At 34.7% G+C, this 21,347-nt stretch overlaps 1 pseudogene; it reads right to left on the minus strand.

The window, feature by feature from the left end:
- Window positions 1-73: 73 nt before the first annotated feature.
- LOC116888035 lies at window positions 74-20,129 on the minus strand (annotated as a pseudogene).
- Between the last annotated feature and the right edge of the window lie 1,218 nt (window positions 20,130-21,347).

Below are 21,347 nucleotides of genomic sequence, written 5' to 3' on the forward strand. Positions count from 1 at the left end.
CACCAGAGTATAACATCCAAGGGCAGTCTAAAGATACAAAAATCCAGGACCAGAAATCCAGTTGAATGATGTTTTATTGTTTCAGACTGTGCTTGCCCTATCCCAAGAAGTTTCTCTTCCTGTCCTGGCATTGGGAGCAGTAGGCCTCCCACTCATCGAGGTACTTTGTCCTCAGTAGCACAGCATTCTTTTCTTAGAGAATTTTGTCCACATCAGCAGACATGGAACACATCTTTCCTGCTTCCTTGGCCACCTCCACCAATGTCCAGTTTGGGTTCTCTTTCTTCAGCTGGCTAAAGTGGTCCAGAGAGAAGAGCAGGAAAAAGGATGTGGGCTTCTGAGGTGTGTTTGCATCCCTCCTTCTTCTCTTCCTTCTCTTTCCTCTGTAATTCCCCATTTTATCCTTGTACTAATCTTTGTTGAGTGAGCTAGGGCTTCATAGTTAGACTTTTCCTGCTTTGAGATGGATCTTCATTTTTCTGAATACTTTCCAGAGAATTCTGCAAAGTCCTGGTAGGTGTTTGGCTATGAGTCCTTTATTTGTTTTCTGAAATTCCCCATAAAATGCATGTAAGAAGAGACATTCACCTTGGGCCTCATTTGGACTCCTTTTCCCAGGTTTATACAAGCATGGATACCTTTACTGGATCCTGCTGATTTGGATAGCAGAGATTTCTGTCTCTTCACCCCCGGAACAATCTAGAAATTGCCCTAACTATGGTGAAATTTTCTCTCTGTTTTCCACAAGCCAGGGTCCAGAATTTCAATGCTGCTGGGCATTGTTGGGACAAAGAAGGCAAATTGTGATGTCATGACTGAGCTGACCAATGGCAGCCAAGATGAGTCATTTACAAGTAGGCCCTCTTTTTTGTAAAGATTTATTTATTTATTATATATAAATACACTGTAGCTGTCTTCAGACACAGCAGAAGAGGGTATCAGATCTCATGATAGAGGGTTGTAAGCCACAATATAGTGACAGGATTTGAAATGAGGACATCTAGAATAGCAGTCAGTGCTCTAAACCAGTGAGCCAATTCTCCAGACCACAGGTAGGCCCCCTTAATGGATGGTTTTCCCAGACACTTTCTCTTTGACTACTAGGAACTATAAAGACTTATATGAAACTTATTAGAGTTGCTACTGGCCCTGGAAATCTGGCCATGTCTGGTCTTAGTGGGAGAGGGTTGTAAACCCTTTAGAGACTTGATGCCACAAGGAAGGGAGATATATGGGGATATAGAGCTGTTTTTCAAATGAAGGGGAGGAAGGAGGATGAACTCTGGAAGGGGAACTGGGGCAAAACAACGAAAGCATATAATGATAAAAAATCATAGCCCTGTGCTGGCTTGGTAATTCATAGAAATGACTAGGCAGAATTGTTTATATTTCATGTATGTTTTCCTGTATATCTCCCCTTTACTTCATGTTTTTTTTTTATAAAATTTGTATGTTTGTTGTGTAGTTTTGAAGTACTGGAGATGGAAAACCAGGCCCTAGGCATGGTAGGAAAGGACCCTACCACTGAACTATATCTCTAACCTTCATTAGAGTGGTTCAGAAATGCACAGGGGTGGGAGGTTTGGAAGGCAGAAGGAACCGAATAGGCAGTTTTCAGCACACACACACACACACACACACACACACACACACACACACACAAACACACACACACACACACCTTGGCACATATGTGTGTCTCACTTTGTGCTCTGTGCTTGTGAGTGATCAATCAAACCTTCCAAGTATTCTACCCTTTCTGTCCCATGATGTGGTTTTCTTAGTACATATTAAGGGACGCAACTCTTTCTCTCAACCATTAAATTCAAACTTCAGCAAGAGATATCAAACAACTAATTTTCCTCTACAGAGATTTTTTTCTCCAATGCCTATTACTGAGGCTGATATTTGCTGTCAAATCCCAGGCACTTCCAATTAACATGAGCCTTCCTGTAAATATACAGCAGAAGACTGCCTGGTCTGGACTCAGTCAGAGATGTACCTAACTCTCAAGAGACTGGAGGCCTCAGGGCTTGGAAAGGTTTGGTGGGGTAGAGGATGGCAGAGTGGGGACATCCTTATGGAAACTGGGGTGGGGAAGTGGGGAGCAGGTATGGGATGTGGAACAGTCCAAGGGTAGACTGGGAGTGGGATAAAATCTTGAACATAAAATAAAAAGATTATATAAAATAAAAAAAACAACAAAAAGTCAACTTAAAATACAAATGATACAATATATTAGTATAATGCAAAACAGAAGCGAAGATCCTTAATACCAAAGAGTGAGGCTATGGACAGATTTATATTCAAGAAGGATAGATACATGAAAGTGTGAAGGAACAATTAGAAATCAATAGAGATGGAAAATACAACACCACTTCCACTGTAATAGACATGATAAAATAGAGAGGACAATTATAAATAAATGTGTGCCAATAAAATTAGAAGCCAACATGACTTAACGAAGCAGAAAATTTAAATAAGCCTTTTAATCTTCAGTAGATCAATGTTGTTGTGCCATAACAATAATTTAAGAAAAAACTATCTGTAAACAATTACTAAGGAATATCACAACCATATCAGGGTTGTACAGAAAAAAAATCTATAAAATATTTAAAGAATATATAAGCCCTCATTTAAACAAACTCTTTGAATTGCAAATAATAAAGATTTCCTCCTATGATTTTTTTTATTACAATAACTTCAAAACTGAACATTACAGTTCTTTAGATGTTAATGCAACATAATCTCAGTAAGATTGGAAAATTGTAAGTAATAAAATACATGAAGACAATCTCTGTAAAGTGTTAAATATTGATCAAATTTGGCTCAGACATGGAATGGTAAGAATAGCTCAATATTTGAAAACTTGCCATCATGTAAAAGAAAAACAATGCAGCAAATTCTCTGTAGGATTAAAAACATTTAATTAATTTTTTCATGCTTCCATGATTCAAAACAGAACTTGGAAGAACATAAACTTTCTTAACTTTTAAAACATCATATATAACCATGACTAAAATGACCATATACAATATTATCAAGCAATAACGAATCCTCAGTTACAGCCTCTTTAAGTAAGAATTAACGTAAAATGGCTCATGCTATAGCTTCTCTTTTCTTTATTATTTTTATTTGTGAAATTACAATTTGATTACAACACTTTTTATTTTCTTTGTTTTCAACACTCTTCTTTTCTTCCTCAAAACCCTCTCAAATGCCCCTCTGCAACCATCTTTAAATTCAGGGCCTCTTTTTCATTAATTTTATTGGTATTTATTACATATTCTTTATATACAATAAATGTATCGACAAGTTATATTTAGGAATATATGAGAGTAATCCATTATGTGTAGCAAATATATATTCTGAAATATAGCTTGTTTAGTCTGTGTAATGCTGCCTGTATGAATGATTTCAAGGCAAACATTTGACACTGGACAATCAATTGATGTGCTCTTCCACAGGAATATTCTAACATAGATGTTCCTCAGTATATAGTTTGAAATTAATAAAAAAAAAAACAAAAAAAACCAAAAAAGACAAAACCAAAACATAAAAAGCAAACAAAACACAACACTCACCCTAAAAAAAAAACCACAAACAATAACAACAAAAAGCCCACAAATACTATTTTCACTATGCTGAAAGAATGAACACACTGTCACTATTTACAGATCATGTGCTTTTAGACAATTTTCTCTTAGTAACCCCCAGAGGAACTAAAATTATTTGAACTACTAAGGAAGTAAAGATTATTCATGAAATATTAGACCTATAGAGCAAAGAATGAAATACAGAAAAATGTACAAAAAATAAGACTTACATGGATTTAGTTCATAAATGATATAGATACCCATTCCTTTAAGAATAAAAAATAAACTCAATAAAATTCTTCAAATAAAAAGAATCTTGCATGTATTTGTGTGTGACTTTTTGAGTGCTCATGGAGGCCAGAGGAGAGGCGGAAGTTTCTTACAGTTGTGAATTGCTACTGGGAATCAAACCCAGGTGTTCTGGTAAAGCAGCTAATGCTCTTAACCTCTGAGCCATTGCTCCAGTATGTGCTTGAAAACACTTTACATGACTAAATGGTCGAAATTTAATCAAGGAAAACTTCAAAAACAGCAATGATTAGATAGAGCCTACTCATTTATTAACAAGGACTGAAAATATAATTATCTATTGCTAAATTGATGAGGATACCTTCTAAGAAAGGCATAGAAATATGCTTCTATTATACAAATCTTAATGGGACGGCCTGATACATACATAGGTTATATTTTTGTCAGGTGCCTGATTTGAGCATAGAACCCTGTCAATCTTCATATTTTGTCTTCTTTTTATCTCTCTTTTATTATAAATATTGGGGCTTTTTAATGTTCGTTTGCTCCATAATTATAGAAGATGAACATCTCTTTAGTTTCTGACATAGTGGGTCAAATAATTAACCACAAATCTAATTCTTACCCACTAGTACCTCTAAATTTTACCTTGTTTGGAAATAAGAGTCTTTGTAAATATGAATTAGAAGATTTCAAGATGAAATTACCTCAAATTTAAGGCAAGACCTGTATATGATAATAAACACTAATTTAAAAATAGAATGGAATTCAGAGACAACCAAATATGAGGTTTATAGGAAGATATAGGCAGAGATTAAAGGAATATATTTACATATCAAAGGCTGCAAAGTAGCTGTCTGCCACTAGACATAGGAGAGAGGTACAGAAAAGTTCATCCCCTGAAGCCTAAAAAAGAACCCAATCTTATCAATGCCTTGATTCCAACAATCTGACCCCCATAAGTTTGAAAGCATAGGTTTCTATTCTCAAGTTGTAGTAATTTTTATGGCTTTCTTAGGTAACTATTACAGTACTCATCTACATTCAGTGTGTGTTCCATATTGTTAAATGGCTGACCTGAGCTTGTCATTCTCTTCTTTGTCAAGCTTGTGACCTGGAAGAAGGGCCATCAACGGGGAGATAAGGAAACAAACTAAAGGAGGGCAGGAAGAAGGCATAGGAATTACAACAAAATATTATGACACATGCCTGTGGAGACTCCAGACTGAAAGTCATTCTTTTCTGCATTAATGTAAAAGTATAATCAAAATTTGAAAATATATAAAGGAAAAATCAGTCAACTCTGTAATCCTAAAGTCCACTGTTGATTTCATAATGTTCAAATGATATATGTGAATCTCAAGCTTGTTCATTGGTTTCTCAGCTTAGTCTATTGGGCCAAGTAACAATTGTGGATGTGTTATACCCTTGTAGAATAGCAATGGATGAAATCTTTTAATGTTCACATTCCTCTAACTCTTCCATGTCTACTGTCAATGGAAGAAGATCTTATCATACACTAATAAATAATAATAAGTTATATATTTGATTTGTTGTAGATATACAGAAGCCATGGAGGAGTACTGCCTTTGGGTTTTTGCTCCCCATAACTTGCTCAGCCTATTTTCTTGTAGAACCCAGGACCACCTGCTCAGGATCATTCTCACCTACAATGGGCTTGCTCTCCCCTGTCAATCAGTAATTAAGAAAATGTCCTACGGGCTTGCCTGCCTACAACGCAATTTTATGGAGATTATTTCTCTGTTGAGATTCCCTCCTCTCAGATCTCTCTAGCATATGTCAAGTTGACATAAAACTAGCTAGCATAAAACCTAAATACGAATTCACTCTGCTTACTTACATATAAGTACATAAAATCTCTTAGATTCTCCCAAAGCCTAGGAAAAGTCAAATGCTTGAATTTCATTATAGTGTTCTCGATCCATCTGTACTTCACCTAAGCAAATATAAATCATGAGTGTACTGCAGCTGGTATTTGCTGATCTGTTTTCCAATATTAATTACTTTTATTTTATTTTTATACTGTATGTCCAGTAAGTGATTCTATTCTTACAATTAGACACTAATTTCAAAGTCATTCCCACTAGCATTTATTTCAGTTTAGATTGCCTCACCTTCTGCATATTTAGTTTTGCCCAATATCCTCTGTTTAGTGTTTTCCTCCCTATATCTGATATATCTATTTTTTTATCATATTCAGTGTTATGAGTAGGGATCCAACTTTTTCTTCTATAAAGAATACTAAGGGATTAACAATTTTTCTTTTGAAGAGAATATGTTTTATTGATTTTAAATGACAACTTTATTATAAATTAATCACATATGTATATTTGAGCCTATTCCTTAACTCAATATTCTACTCAATGGGTCATTCCATTTAATTCATTAATCACTAAGAATCATTAGTTTTCACACATGGAATGATATATAAATTATTTATGGAATTTACTTTCTTGGAGGCATTGAGAAAGACACTGGCAAAAATCTATCAAAGCAGCAAGTTCTACATTCCTACATCTCTATCAAAAACTGATAGAACAAAAGGATTTGGAGCACTGAAACAATTCTGTAGGTCTGTAGAAACTCTCAAAGTGTTAGCCTGTGTTCCAAGGACCCTGTACCTTAAGGCTCAGAATCTTGAGGGAGCAGTGGAGATTTTGTTTGCTAATTATAGTAGGACTACTAGTTAAAGAACACTTACAAGGTGCTTTGTGTCCATAAATATTTTAGTTGTTGAACTTTTTGGATTTTGAAATATTTTCATATACATCAGGGTATATCTTTGGTAGGAATATTCCATCATGGTCTAATAATGCCACATTTAACACAAATTCACTTAGGCATTATAAACACCTTACACTAGTGATCCGAAGGTAATTTCATACTGGATGCTTAGTGAAAATGTCATTTTATTGTAATCCTTCAAATGAAGCCAGGTATAGAATTTTCCAGTAGAGTCATCACAGAAATGATTTTCAGCATTTGAAATGTTACGAATTTCAGATTTGGGGATTAGCCCTTCTCCTCCAGCAGTAAACAGAAATGTAAGTAAAGGTGAAGAACACAATAGAATTTCATGAAAGATAAACAAAACAAACAGATTTTAAAAGACACTACTTTTTCTAAAAATGGACTAAATACTCCAAATGAAAGAGCACAGAATAAAAGAATGGACTTAGGCATGATAATGCACATCTGTCACCCCATCATTAGGGGAGACTGAGGCAGAGTTGTAATGAACCTGGCCTATATAAAGAATTCCAGATCAGCCTATGCAATTGTCAGGACACTTATTAAAATATGTAAAGCAAAGGAAACCAAAACTATTATTTCCCCCAGAAAATTATGATTTATCTAGGAGCTATTAATTAAAAGTGTACTTAAGATACAGGTTAAAAGTAAAAGGCTTGATAAAAATATTAACTAAATGTATTAACCAAAATTATACTAGATGGCTATAATGAGTATTAGAGAAATACATTGATTTTAAGCAAGAACACTTTTAAGTCATAAAGTAAAACAATATATTGATAAATATTTTGATATATCAAGAAACATAAAATATAATTATAATTATAAATATGCATATATAGATAGATAGATATAGATATGCCTATAAACTTGTAAATAAAGTCTGAATATGCATAAAACAAAGTTGGCTATTAAAGCAAAATATATCTTTATAGAATATCATGATGCTTTAATATTTTTTAATGTACTAGGGATAGAACCCAGTACTTTGTGCTTTGTAGGCACATGCATCACAAAGCTAAATTCCTAAGACATTTAAACTTTATTTTGATATATATAGACTTATTATGCAGCCCAAGCTAGACTCAAATTTGAGATCCTTTTAATTCAGTCCCCATGGGTCATTATCCACTGCACCTATGTACTCTGTGTCATATGTATAACATACTTAGTATTTTTTAAACAGTAAATATTTGTTTCTTGGTCTGGAGAGGTGGCTCAGCAAAGTATTATGGCTGCTCTACTTTTCTAGAGTTATTGAGTTTGGTTCCCAAAAACCATATCATAGTTTACAACCATTTATAATGATATCTCTTCCAAATAAAACTTTAAATATTTATTCCTTATAATTTGGTATGGAGAAGGTCATGAAAATACATCTATATAGTGAGTTTGATTAGGATTTCGTTCTTCTTTCAAAAAAGTGCTTTTAATTATTATATATTTGTAATGAAAATAGTGTGAAATTTCAGTAAATTACATAATAATCAGACCAAAACAACTGATATACATTTATTTACTTATTGGGCCAAGGGGGTAATTGTATGCCATAGCATGTGTGGAAGTCAAAGATCAGGTCCTTTCTTTTGTTATGTGACTTCCAGTTGTGACCAAATGACATAATTTTACCCATATACTTCATTTTTGATGGTTTGTGGGGGCATGCAACATTTTTATTCCCAGTATTTTAATATTTTAATTAATTATTGATATCTATAGGTTACTTATTGTCCAATAAAGTTGTAGAAGTTACTCTTTGCATGAGATTTCCCTCTTGTATCTATGATAATATTGTACATTATTTATTGCTGCATTTTCTAGAGGGAAACTGATGCTTTTGTTTTCACGTGAAGAAAGAATTAGAGATAAAATAGTATAGTTAGCCATCTTTAATCCTTTCAAAGGTAGTCATATATACATGAGGACACCATAATGTTCTAATCAATATCTGAGTGTCTTTATAAAACTTTTGAATTGTGGAGCAATTTTAACATGATTTAGGAGGACAAGCAAACATTCAAACTATGATATCTTCCTTAATATAATGAATAGCACATTTGAGCAGGAAATCAATAAAGAAATAGAGAACTTCAAATAGATCATAAACCAATTTCAACTAACAGAATATTCTATCTAACAACATAAGTCTATACATTGACCCAGAAGTGTGCACAGTGTATTATCTAGACTAGCTTGGCTACAAAATGAGTCTTAATCAAGCTCAAAAGACAGATATAGTTTAGAATAACTTATCTAAGAATTGTGGGATAAAAATTAAAAATCAGCACAGGAAAAAAACTGGAAACTTTTCAAACATAGTTCAGAAAATCAATATACTCTTAAACAACCAGCAAGCCATAGCATAAATCAAAATCAGTTAGAAAATGTATTTTTAAGGAATTTTTTATTAATTTATATTAATTATAAACAATTATGGGTTTCATTATGACAATATTATATGTATGTGTAATATAATCTGATCATATTTCCTCTTAATGATGAGGACAGGAGATAGAAACAGGTCAGGGAGATTTAGTTTCAGAGACCCCAAAAGAACACAATTCTAATTCTTGTCCTTGGTCATAAGTTAAAAATGTCTTATTTCTGTCTTGGCCAGAGGCCAGGAATGCCAGAGGGAGATCTTATGTTTTATCATCTCTGCTCTTAAATGGACATCTGTGCCTGGAGGCTATACATGAAGGTATGACCTAAACTCAAGTCACATAATAACCTCTTCTAGTGCATAGCTTCAGAATTGGATCTCTAGATTTTCACTGTAAGAATTTTAGCTCATCTCCTAATAATTTTAGGGTTTCAAATCTCCAGGGAAGAAAGTTACAGGAACTATGGAGTTCACAGAATATGAATATTGAGGCTCTGTTGAGGCCTAGTATGGAAAAACTATATTGTGCTGGTTAAACAATGGACTCTGAGTTTACCTCTGCTCCTGGTAGAGACAAGGCAGTCTGACTAAAATAATACAAACTATTGTTGCTGCCTTTAAAAATGAGTGCACTCAATGTCTTGTATTTTGCTTTCAGGTATGGGCATTCACTTCTGTTGCCACCCCATTTCCTGACACCTGAGGACTATGTGGTTTCCATGCCATACCTCTAGGTATAGACTTCTCTCTCTTGCTGCTATTCCACTCCCACTAACTGAGGACCATGTATTCTGGGCACTCCCAGAGTACTATCAACCATTGTTACTAACCCCAAGCCCTGCTACCAGAGGATTAAATACAAAACTCATAAACTTTCCACAAAGTTTTCTGTATCATTAATGACAGTATTTAACTCAACAAAAGGTTTGCTCCTATGCTAAAAATCTGTAGCAACTTGAGATAGCTAAGGCAAGTTTTGACACCACATTCAATGAATATCTACCCTGAACCCCAAACAATATTCAGGTGATTAATAACCAGAAATGTATGGATGACATCAAACAGAGATCCAAACACTCATTCAACAAAAGTAAGAGAAGATATAAATACAAAAGATGGAACTCCAGATGCCTCGTTCCCATTGCAAAAATACAAACAACATGAATAAATAGTATAAACATCTACTAAAATTAGCATTCTCATAGTAATGGCAAAGAGAAAAGCAACATAGATGAAACACAAAGGAATTATTTCAAGACATCAATTATAAATATACTCAAGTAACTTAGACTACACGAGTAAATGCCAGAATAAGGATTTTGAGAAAAAAGTAGAACAAAATAAAGAACAATTTAAGTTAAGAAAATAGTATTAATTAAGATACAGGCATTCTTAAAAGACAAACTGAAACAATATTCAAAGTGAAAAATTCAGCAAGTCAAATAAAAAATTTAGTGAAAAAATTCAACAGTATAATTTTTAATGCAGATATTTACTGCTAATAGCTTTCCTCTTACAGCTGCCTTCATTTTATTCATGGATTTTGGTGTATTTTATTGTCATTTTCATTCAATTCTAGAAGTTTTAACTTTCCTTCTTGATTTCTTTTTGGCTCAATTTTTCAGTAGTGTTGCTTGGTTTCCATAAGAGTGAGTTATTTCTGTGGATTCTTATTAATGTTGTTAATACACTTTATTCCCTTGTGTTCAGGTAAAATGCAAGATTCAGCTACTATGTTATGGCATTGTTCAGGTAAAATATTAAGTCATTAAGATACCACAACTATCATAATTAGAGATGAAAATGGAGCTATTACAACATACATTGTAGAAATTTCAAGAATCAAGATTCAAATGGATATAATTTAAAATTTTGTAGCTCCCCAAAAATGTAAAATCTAAAATTTATTTTATATATATATATATATATGTTTGTATGTGTGTATGTGTGTGTGTGTATACCACTAAAGTTAAATAAAATGAAAACAAATAATTTAGATAGATCTGTAATAATAAGTTAGAATCAGTAATTAAAACTCATCCAACTAAAAGATTGCCAGGGCCAGATGGACTCAGTGTAGAACTCTCCCAAATTCAAAAACTCACACAAATTATCCTCAAATCATTCTGTAAAATAAAAAGGAATATTTCCATTTTTTAAAATAAAAACAGTATTTCACTGATTCCAAAATCAGACAGAGACTGATTATAGGCCAATGAGTCTGATAAACATACATGCAAATTTTTTCAATAATATACTTGCAAATCAAATTAAACAACACAGAAAAATGATTATTCACCCAATCAAGTTTTTCTTATCCCAGAGATATATGCATGGTTGAACACAGAAAACAATAATCATGATTATATAAAAAGCTTTTCTGTTGTTGTGCTAAAAGCACCATGTCAAAAGGAAACTAACTTATACAAAGAAGGATTTGTGTTTGTTTCCAGGGGGTTGAAGTCTATGATGGTATAGAGGAAAGAGTAGGCAGTACACATGATGGCTAGTCTAAGAGCCATGTGCTCACAGCTTAAGCTACACACAGTTAAGGGAGAGCATACTGGGAAGGATGCAAGACTTTGAAAATCTTAAAGTTTGCCTCAACTAACACATTACCTTCAACAAGGCCACAACTCCTTACTCTCCCAAAACAGTGTCCTCAACTGGAGACCTAGAATTTAAATGCCCGAGACTATGGGGACTCCTTATTAAAATCACCCATTTACCACATGAAAACCTCAAGAACAGCATAGTCTCATATTAAACATAGAAAAGGCTTTTGGAGGGGTTGGGGATTTAGCTCAGTGGTAGAGCGCTTGCCTAGCAAGCACAAGGCCCTGGGTTCGGTCCCCAGCTCTGAAAAATAGACAAAAAGAAAAAAAAAAAGAAAAGGCTTTTGGAAAAAATCCAACTACTGTTTACAATAAAAGTACTGACATTCCCGGTGGCTTATGAGTCTGACATATCTACAAATATTTCAGTCTTTTGCCACTGATTTTGATTATCTTCCAGAAATTGACAATGAGACCCTATTGCTAAAGTAAAGTTGCAGGAAATAAAACCAACATCTGAAGGATGTCTATGTTCTTTGTAGACTGAAGAAACATAAGGTAAATAGTAAATTATGAGAATAATTTCATTTACAATATAATTACTGATAAGAAAAATAATTAAAATTTTTTTCATCTTCATGAACAAGGATATAGTAAAATTCAAGCAAAATTTAACTATAATTTCAAATTGTATCAAATGAGAAAGTGCATTTTGAATCCTTTCTTACAATATTGAAGGGACAAATAATTTTTCAGGTTTGTGCAGTTATTACATGTACAAAATATCATCTACCTCAATTTCTGTGGCAATATTACAGGAGAATAAGAAGGGAATCTATACATTTATTTTTAAATGCTAGAGAACATTTAGAATTTACTTGTATTAACATAATGTAATTATTTTTATTTCATTATTATTTCTAAAGAATTATAATAGCAAGATGCTTTAAAAGAGGGAATTCCATAAAGCCAAAATAAATGCAGTGTGAGACTGTCATTTTGATCAAAATGACAGAATATACATTATAAATATCTTGCATATTAGTCACTGTTTATTTGCACACACTTGCTTTCACTATCTTAATTGTGAATGTCTTAAGAATGGAAACTTTATTTTATAATATTTTAATTTGCAATTCTTATCATGCACACAATATTATTGCTTGTACATGAATAGGCCAATAGCAAATTGGGCATCATTGGGAAATAATAGCACAGTATTAATGTGATTAGGATCGATAACTAGATTGTCTTACCAAGGGGCTCGAACAAAAGCAGCCACATCAACACTTGATATTGTTGGAATGACTGGAACAAAGGGCAGGAGGGATTAACTAAAACAATTAAATCTGATTCTTTATTGATACTCATGGCTATTTTTGCTTTTAATTTTTGTTCTATTTAGAATTCAGTTTCCTATATGATTTTCAGTGTTTTATTATGAGTTGACATAATGTGATGTTTTGATCCACACATACATCATTGGACATCTTTTGCCTTAGCAAACACCCTCTGAAATATCTAAAGTGACAAACAAAGTAACAGCCTGGCATGGTGTCTTCCGTTTCACAATAGACTTGGTCAGCATCTGGTACATCTATAATAAATATTATATATAGAATGGCTTGGTGCCAAGCCTCAGCATCTCTCTGTTTGAAATGCATCATTCTTCCTAAATAAGATTATCTTTTTGTTCAATCAAATTCAGATGTTGTCCCTCCTAAGTCTACTTTATCCTTGAACTAATGGAAAACACCAGAGGGTGAGAGTAAGCAATACTCACATCTTAGAGAATCTTATCAAGAGAAGCAACATCAAAAACGAATTTGTACTGACACTTCAAAGATACTATTTTGTCCTTAAATTATATTCATGAAATTCACATGTACTAAGGAAAAAATAATTATTTTTTTCAATAACAACTGAGCTTTGTGAATTCAGGTGTTATTACATAAAGGAAATGAAATCAAGATCCAGAATTTTATTCGTAACTGTGCAACTGACCTCTATTTCCTTATTAAATCAGATCCTCTTTAGTTGACTACTTTTGTTACCCAGATAGTAAGACAAAGAGACATCTCATAGATAAAACTTGGGTCTAGTTTCTCTCTGTGTGTTTCCCACATACCTTGCCGTGTGACTGCACAGAACCTTTATCTTCTGTGCATCTGTCTCCTCAAGAAGGTATCAAGAGAGATACTAGTCATTACCTAACTTACAGGGTGTTGTAAAGGGAAAATTAGATCATATATATAAGAATAATTTTTGAAAGGTCAAATTATAAAGTTAACCGCTATTATTGTTATATTGTCCTGGATTTCTGCTTTGTGGGTTTTAAAAGAATTTACTAAAGAGGATAAAGTATTACTTCAATATTCAAAACCTCTGGAGCTTTACAATAATAACAACAGCAATAGTTAATATTTCACATAACTAAACATGATTTGTCCTTCTTAGATATCTGATTTGAAACTCCTCTTCTTGGTCCCCTCACATTAGAACACCCTTCCTTTACTTGACATTTCTCATCTTGCTGTCTTCTTTGATAAAGCTTCTATTTCTTTGAATGATTTTCCTTTAGTACCTTCCACGTTTCTGATCAAGTGTTTCCCTCAAGAACCTTAAGTCAAATAGCATGTAATTCACTAATTTCTCTAGTTAACATTTTTCTTTAGTTTCCGTATAGATGATAGTTATTGTCTGTCCTTACTAGAATTGGTGGTCCCTGAAGGCAAGAGTTGTTTGTGTGTGTGTGTGTGTGTGTGTGTGTGTGTGTGTGTAATGGTTTGCCATTTTATTAGGAGTGTAAAGGACAGTACCAGAAAAATGGTAAATGTTATTGAAATATTTGTTCAGGGAAGAAAATATACTTATTACATTTTTGTATCAAGCCTTGTTTTATATACATATTCATAATACTTCCATGGCTAGGTATTTTCATGTCTGTTTTTCTAGACTGAATGTTTTACTATTAGGAAGATTAAATGAATTACTGAAATTAATTTAGCAATTAAAGACCCATCAAATATTTGAAGCCTAATGATGGTTGGATCCTATCAGCCTTATTCCTAACATTCAATTGTCTGTAGTTTATTTTTATTTCCTATGCACTGAACACCTCCTTAAAAGTTTTATAGATATAACTTCATTTATTCCATACTCCTGCTTTTATCTCAAATAAACTTGCTTTAGGGTGACTAACTCACTTCCCTCCTAGAAATGGGCTGTCCTCTGTCGCGCCCAACCTGGACCAGCAAGGAAGACAAGATCTTCTTCAAGCAGTTTTACTCAGGAACCTTGATACAATCTTCTGACCCCGGGGAATCCCCGCACCACACTTAAATAGCTAGCGCTGGCCAATCCTAGCAAGCCATGTGGGGATAGCAGATAGGTTGTATCTATGCGGAAGTGACCAGCCAAGCAGGAACAGCCAAATAAGGACTTGTTTTTCACAAGGAGCAGAAGGAGGAAACCGGCACAGTCCCCAGGGCACGGGACCTTGCAGCTCCCTAAGGTCCTCTACAAAATTTATGAATGCAAATGAAGAAACTATCTCCTCAGAAATTTTTTTTCTGGAACTGTAGGTTGTCTAAGAGAAATAACAGAATAATGGAGTTATTTAAACTCTTAGTCCTAGTGGTCTTCTTTATCTGAAAATTATATCCATGTTGTTTGGCTAGTTTCCTAAGTATATTACTAATTATGCTTGAAGTGCACTTCTAAGGAACATTTACTCCAGGTTATGGGGGAGAAGAGTAATGTCCCTGCTTTTGTCAAATAGTTCATAATTATAGCCCTGAAATAAGAACTCAAGCATTCAAAGTCTTTCTTAATTTCTAACTCTTTGTACTTTGTCCTCAGCAGCACCTTGATTCGTCCAATAAGTTCACTGAACAAAAAATGTTGTGCATTTTATTTGTGATTTTATAATTCCAGATAAAGTTCAAGCATCTTTCCTATCCTTCTTCTATAGAGTATAAACAGATGGTTCACATCTACTTCAGTCACCAAGATCACTGGAATTCACTCAGAATTATATGAGGGTAGAAGTAATGAGTAAAAGGATTCAACACATATACTACAGCCAACAAACCCAGACAATATTGCTGAAGCCAAGAAGTGCATACTGACAGAAGCCTGATATAGCTGTCTCCTGAGAGGCTCTGCCAGATCCTGACAAATAAAGGGGCAAATGATCACAGCCAACCATTGAACTGAGAATGGAGTCCCCTTGGGAGGAGATAGAGAAAGGATTGAAGTAACTGAAGGGGTTTGCAACACCATTAGAACAATACCAACCATCCAGAGGTCCTAGGGTCTAAACCACTACCCAAAGACTACACATGGACAGACCCATGGCTCCAGCTGCATATGTAGCAGAGGAGGGCATCATTCAGCATTAATGGGAGCAGAAGCCCTTGGTTCTGCCAAGGCTCTACCTCCCAGTGTAAGGGAATGTCAGGATGGGGAGGCAGGAAGGGGCTGGTGGATATGTGGGGGAACATCCTCATAGAAGAAGGGGAAGAGGAGATGGAATAGGGGGTTATGGACAGGAAATGGGGAAAGGGGATAGCATTTGAAATGAAAATAAAACATACCCAATAAAACAATATCAAAATAATTTTAAAATCTTTACTGTACATGTTTAAGGTATGTATAAAGAGTCATGTGCTACCAGACTCTTGCATAGCCATTTAAGTTAGTTCCTTTAATCAAACCTCATGAAAGAAAGATTTCACCCAAAACACATATCATTTTAGAAAACAAAGTATGTATGAATGCTTAAGTATATATTTGTAAACATGAATTCTGAAAAATGCAAATGTATCTTGTTATTTTGAGTAATTTTCTGCTAATTAAAAGATGCCCCCCAACAATAATTTATGATAAATGAGAATCCTGGGCAATTTCACAATGGCTTTTGCCAAAAAATATGGACAATCCAGCTTTTGTTTAGCTAGAGGGACAGCCATGTTTATCCATTAGCACAGTGAACCTTGACTGAACTAGTCAGGACCAACTGACTTCATTCTACTATACACCAATTTAAATCTTCCCTATTGCCTAGCTGCCAAATAAGTATCTGCACTTGATGAACTGCCTTTTGATATTCACAAGAATAGATTATTACGTGGGATAGTTGCCATTTTCAGTAAATATGAAATAAACAATCTCTGCATGACTCTGTATAATCTCTCTATAATTAACATCATTATTGAAAAAAGGCATGATTAATCCACACTTATTTCCAAGTTAGTTTTGATATTTCTTGAAGTGATGATCTGGTTTTCACAAGCAAGAAAATGAGTCTCAACATTTCCAACATTATTGTTACTTTTTGCTAGGAAAAAATATTAACAGTCTAAGGTTGCATTTTTTATATCAGAAAATATACAATTTATAAAGTAAATTTGTTTCTTAAAATCGTGGGTGAAAATAGAACCTGTTCTACTGTTTTTAGTTTCATTTTCCTTTTACTATCAATTCTAAATGGTGGGCAACATTAAATAAAAGAATAATATGTTCAGATGTCATCATTCTATGTATTTGATGTATATTTATTCATTTTAAGGATACCTGTTGTTCCACATAGATTCAATATTGCTCACCAAATAAATTTATCAAGGAGAAAGTTGACTGGAAAACACATTTCAGGATTGGTTTCAGGATTGATTGATTTATGAAAATATTTTTTTTTGGTTAGTGTTATGTAAAGACTACTATTCAGTAACTAGTAGATCTAGTGTTAACAGAGTGAAGGACATGACTCTATCTATGATCCCTTATCCTTTCTATTCATTTCCATTATTCTTATACACTTTAAGTTAAATTTCGTCCTCCATCTAAACAAATAATCTTGTATGCCTTTCCACATCTTTGACTATATTAACAAGACAGCCTCCTACTAATCCACAACCCTATTGTTAAGAATCTTTCCTTCAAATCTTCCTTCACTAATTCTAGCTAAGTACTACCCCTTCATCTCTTTTCATATGATGTGTGTGATGAAGTTATTGTTCTTCATTTTGCATCCTTCCTCTGTCATTTCAAAACTCTTTTCCACCACTGAAATCATTCTTCCAAAGTTGGCTAGCTTGACAAAGAACAGAAGATATATTTATTCACCAATGGCAACTACACACATAAACATTGTTTTTTCCAGTGTAAATTTGCAATATACTTTTCTATCAATAATTAGTTGAAGAAGTTGAAGGATATGAAAAAATATAGTTAAATATTTTAGTGCTACAATATACAGGACATGGAGGCAGATAGTCAAGGATTGTAGCCCAATTTGTCTCTATTGTACAACATTTTTAATATTGTTGAACCTGGGTTTCTGTCTTCATGAAGTGGAAAAAGAAAAGAGTACTAAGTATCTCAAAGAAATGTTTACAAAAATTAAATAAAGAAATGCATTTAGAGGGTTTACCACAGTGTCTGGAATGTAGAAATATGTGTAGGAATAGTATTTTCTTATAATGTTTAGCATTTTAATTATTTCTAACCCCTAAGCAGGAGAAAAAGTAATTAGCCATTGACTGGGATTATGGTGATGTTTAAAGAATCCTATTCAAAGTGACAGAGCTGAGTTTAGGTTTTATCTATCTCTGCAGTTATTCTACTATATATTATCTCACTATTCCCCTCCATTTTAATAATGTTCTAGATATTTGAAAAATTATTTTTGTCAATTCATTCAGTGTCATGTTTTTTTTTTCTCTTTTTCTTTTGGAATGATATCTCTATGTGTGTCTTTCTGCCCCTGGGTATGTGTTAGAAAGTAGTGATTGGAAAAGGCATAGCTTGTACAAATCACACTTTTATCTTTTCAGTGGAACCCTGGTTTATTTTCCCCAGACAGATGCTAATATGGAGAACCAAAGCTTCATATAGTCACATTTAATTGTGTGTAACACAACTCAGTATCCCTAATTCTATGCACATGTAGGAAAGCAATTACTGTAACCTTAGAAATTGGTCTTCAAACCCAATATTAAGTATGTAGCCTGTAGGAAAGCCACAGAACTGTTAAATTAATTACCTTAAACAAGTAGTTCCCAAAAGCATATGGGGCAGAACATTGCTTTTAAGAGAAGGTCTTTTGTAACAAAAACATTCAATGATCAAGTAAGTTTATGAACACTTTGTGCTATAACTCGTTTACAGGATATTCAGAAAAATGTATTAGCTGAGTTTTTTCTCTGTGAGGTAACAGAACTTAAAATAATTCATATATATGACTTTATTGAAAGGAAATGGCAGTTATTTACATAAATAGAAACAAAAAGGTGTCAAAGTTCCAAACCTCTGTAAGAGCAGGAATAGTAAAGATCTCAGCCACAAAAAGTCACAGAATTTTCCCAACAGACATTTTAAGATCAGTGCTGGTCTGCATATCTTATGTTCTCCTTGGAATTCTTATTTAAAGTACAGTGACTGACTGACACATACTGCACACTGTGTACTATATAATTTTCATTTAAATATACTTCACGTAGATCAAATATAAGACATTCTGAGATGCAAAGCAAATTTGGGGCACAGGGAACAAAACTTTGTGAGAGCGAATGGGAGCATATTTAGGGAACACTACTAAGTCATAACTATCAAGAGAAACAGGAACCCAGGTCAAACCTCTAAAGGAAATCCAGGTTTATTGAGTATTTAGAAAACAATGTTTTACTCTTTGGTGAGTATTCTGGTAACTTTGTTGTTTTCAACTAACTGAAGAGACTACAATCTAGGAAGAGGGAACCTCAGTTCCATATTCATAGGAGGAGATATGGAGACAAAGTCTGGAACAGAGACTCAAGAAATGGCCATTCAGAACCTGCCCCACCTGGGGATCCAGCCTATATACATACAGCCACCAAACACAGACAATATTCCTGATGCCAAGAAGTGCATGCTGACAGGAGCCTGATATAGATGTCTCCTGAGAGGCTCAGCCAGAGCATGACAAATACAGAGGCAGATGATTTCAGTCAACCATCAGACTGAGAACAAGGTCCCCATTGGAGGAGTTAGAAGAAGGATTGAAGGAGCTAAAAGAGTTTGCACACCCATAAGAACAACAATACCAACCAGAGTTCCCAGGGACTAAACCACCAGCCAAAGAGTACACATGGACAGACCCATGGCCCCAGCTGCATATGTCACAGAGGATGGCCTTGATGGGCAACAAAGGGAGGAGCAGCCCTTGGTCCTGCCATGGCTGGGCCTCCCCACTCTCCCAGTCTAGGGGAATGTCAGGAAGAGGTGAGTGGTTGAGTGGAGGAAAGGGGATAACATTTGAAATGTAAATTAAAAAATACAATAGAAAAAAGAGAATACCTCCATGAGATAGGCCTGGAGGCAAGTCTGTGGGGACATTTTTTGATTAATGTATAATGCTTATGTTTTCCAGCTACCTATGTGGTACAATCCTGGGAAGATCATCCTGGATGCTATAAGAATACTGGCTGAGAAAACCATGGGGAACAAGCCAGTAAATAGTGTTACTACATTTTCTCTGCATCAGTTTGTGCCTACAGATTCCTGTCTTGAAATCCTACCTGGACTTACCTTCATGATGGACTGTGACACAGACATTCAAGTTAAAATCAACATTGTCTTAGTTAAGATTTTTATTGCCATAAAGAGACACTGTGACCATAACCACTCTTAGAGGAAATCATTTAAATGAGGCTGCCTTATACCTTCAGCAGTTTAATCCATTGTCATGGAGGGAAGCTTGGTGGCATGCAGAAAGACATGGTGCTAGAGAGGTAGCAGTGAGTTCTATAGCTGGATTGGCAGATAGCAGGAAGAAAAAAATCACACTAAGCCTGTTTTAAAGCATCCAAAACCTCAAAGACTACCCACAATGACAACCTTCCTGCAGAAAGGCCTTAATGACTCCAACAAGACCATACCTTCTAATAGTATTTTTATTCTTGTTGCTTTTGGTCAGTACTACTACTACTACTACTACTACTACTACTACTACTACTACTACTACTACTACTACCACCACTACCACTACCTCTTCCTCTTCCTCTTCCTCTTCCTCTTCCTCTTCCTCTTCCTCTTCCTCTTCCTCTTCCTCTTCTTCTTCTTCTTCTTCTTCTTCTTCTTCTTCTTCTTCTTCTTCTTCTTCTTCTTCTTCTTCTTCACCATCCATTCATTATCTCACACTAGGTCTGTCCTCTAAAATTTTCTCGTACTGTTTAGCCTCCCATGTCCCCAAGAGGATGTCCCGACGCAAACCCCATCCTGCCAGAGCTCCCCAATCCCTGGAGCCTCAAGTCTTTCCTCAAAGGTTAGGTGTGTCTTTTCCCACTGAGACCAAACAAGGGAGTCCATTGCTATATATGTGTTAGGGGCTGTATGCTGCTTAGTAGGTGACCCAATGTCTGGTAAGTCTTTTATTCTTTTTTTTTGTATATTTTTATTTACATTTCAAATGTAATTCTCTTTCACAGCCATAAGCCCCTTTCAATCCCCCCCCTTCTTCTTTTTAAGGGTGTTCCCCCTCCCCAACAGCCCCCTTTTCCACCCCCCTGATATTCCACTGCACTGGGGGTTCCAGCCTTGGCAGGACCAAGGGCTTCTCCTCCCACTGGTGCTCTAAAGGGTCATCCTCTGCTACATATGCAGCTGGAGCCATGGGTCTATCCATGTGTACTCTTTGGGTAGTGGTTTAGTCCCTGGGAGCTTTGGTTGGCTATTATTGTTGCTCTTATGATGTTGCAAATTACTTCAGCTCCTTCAATCCTTTCTGCAACTCCTCCAACTAGTAGCCTGCTC

Source organism: Rattus rattus, chromosome X (genome assembly GCF_011064425.1).
Source record: "Rattus rattus isolate New Zealand chromosome X, Rrattus_CSIRO_v1, whole genome shotgun sequence".
Classification (NCBI taxonomy): domain Eukaryota; kingdom Metazoa; phylum Chordata; class Mammalia; order Rodentia; family Muridae; genus Rattus; species Rattus rattus.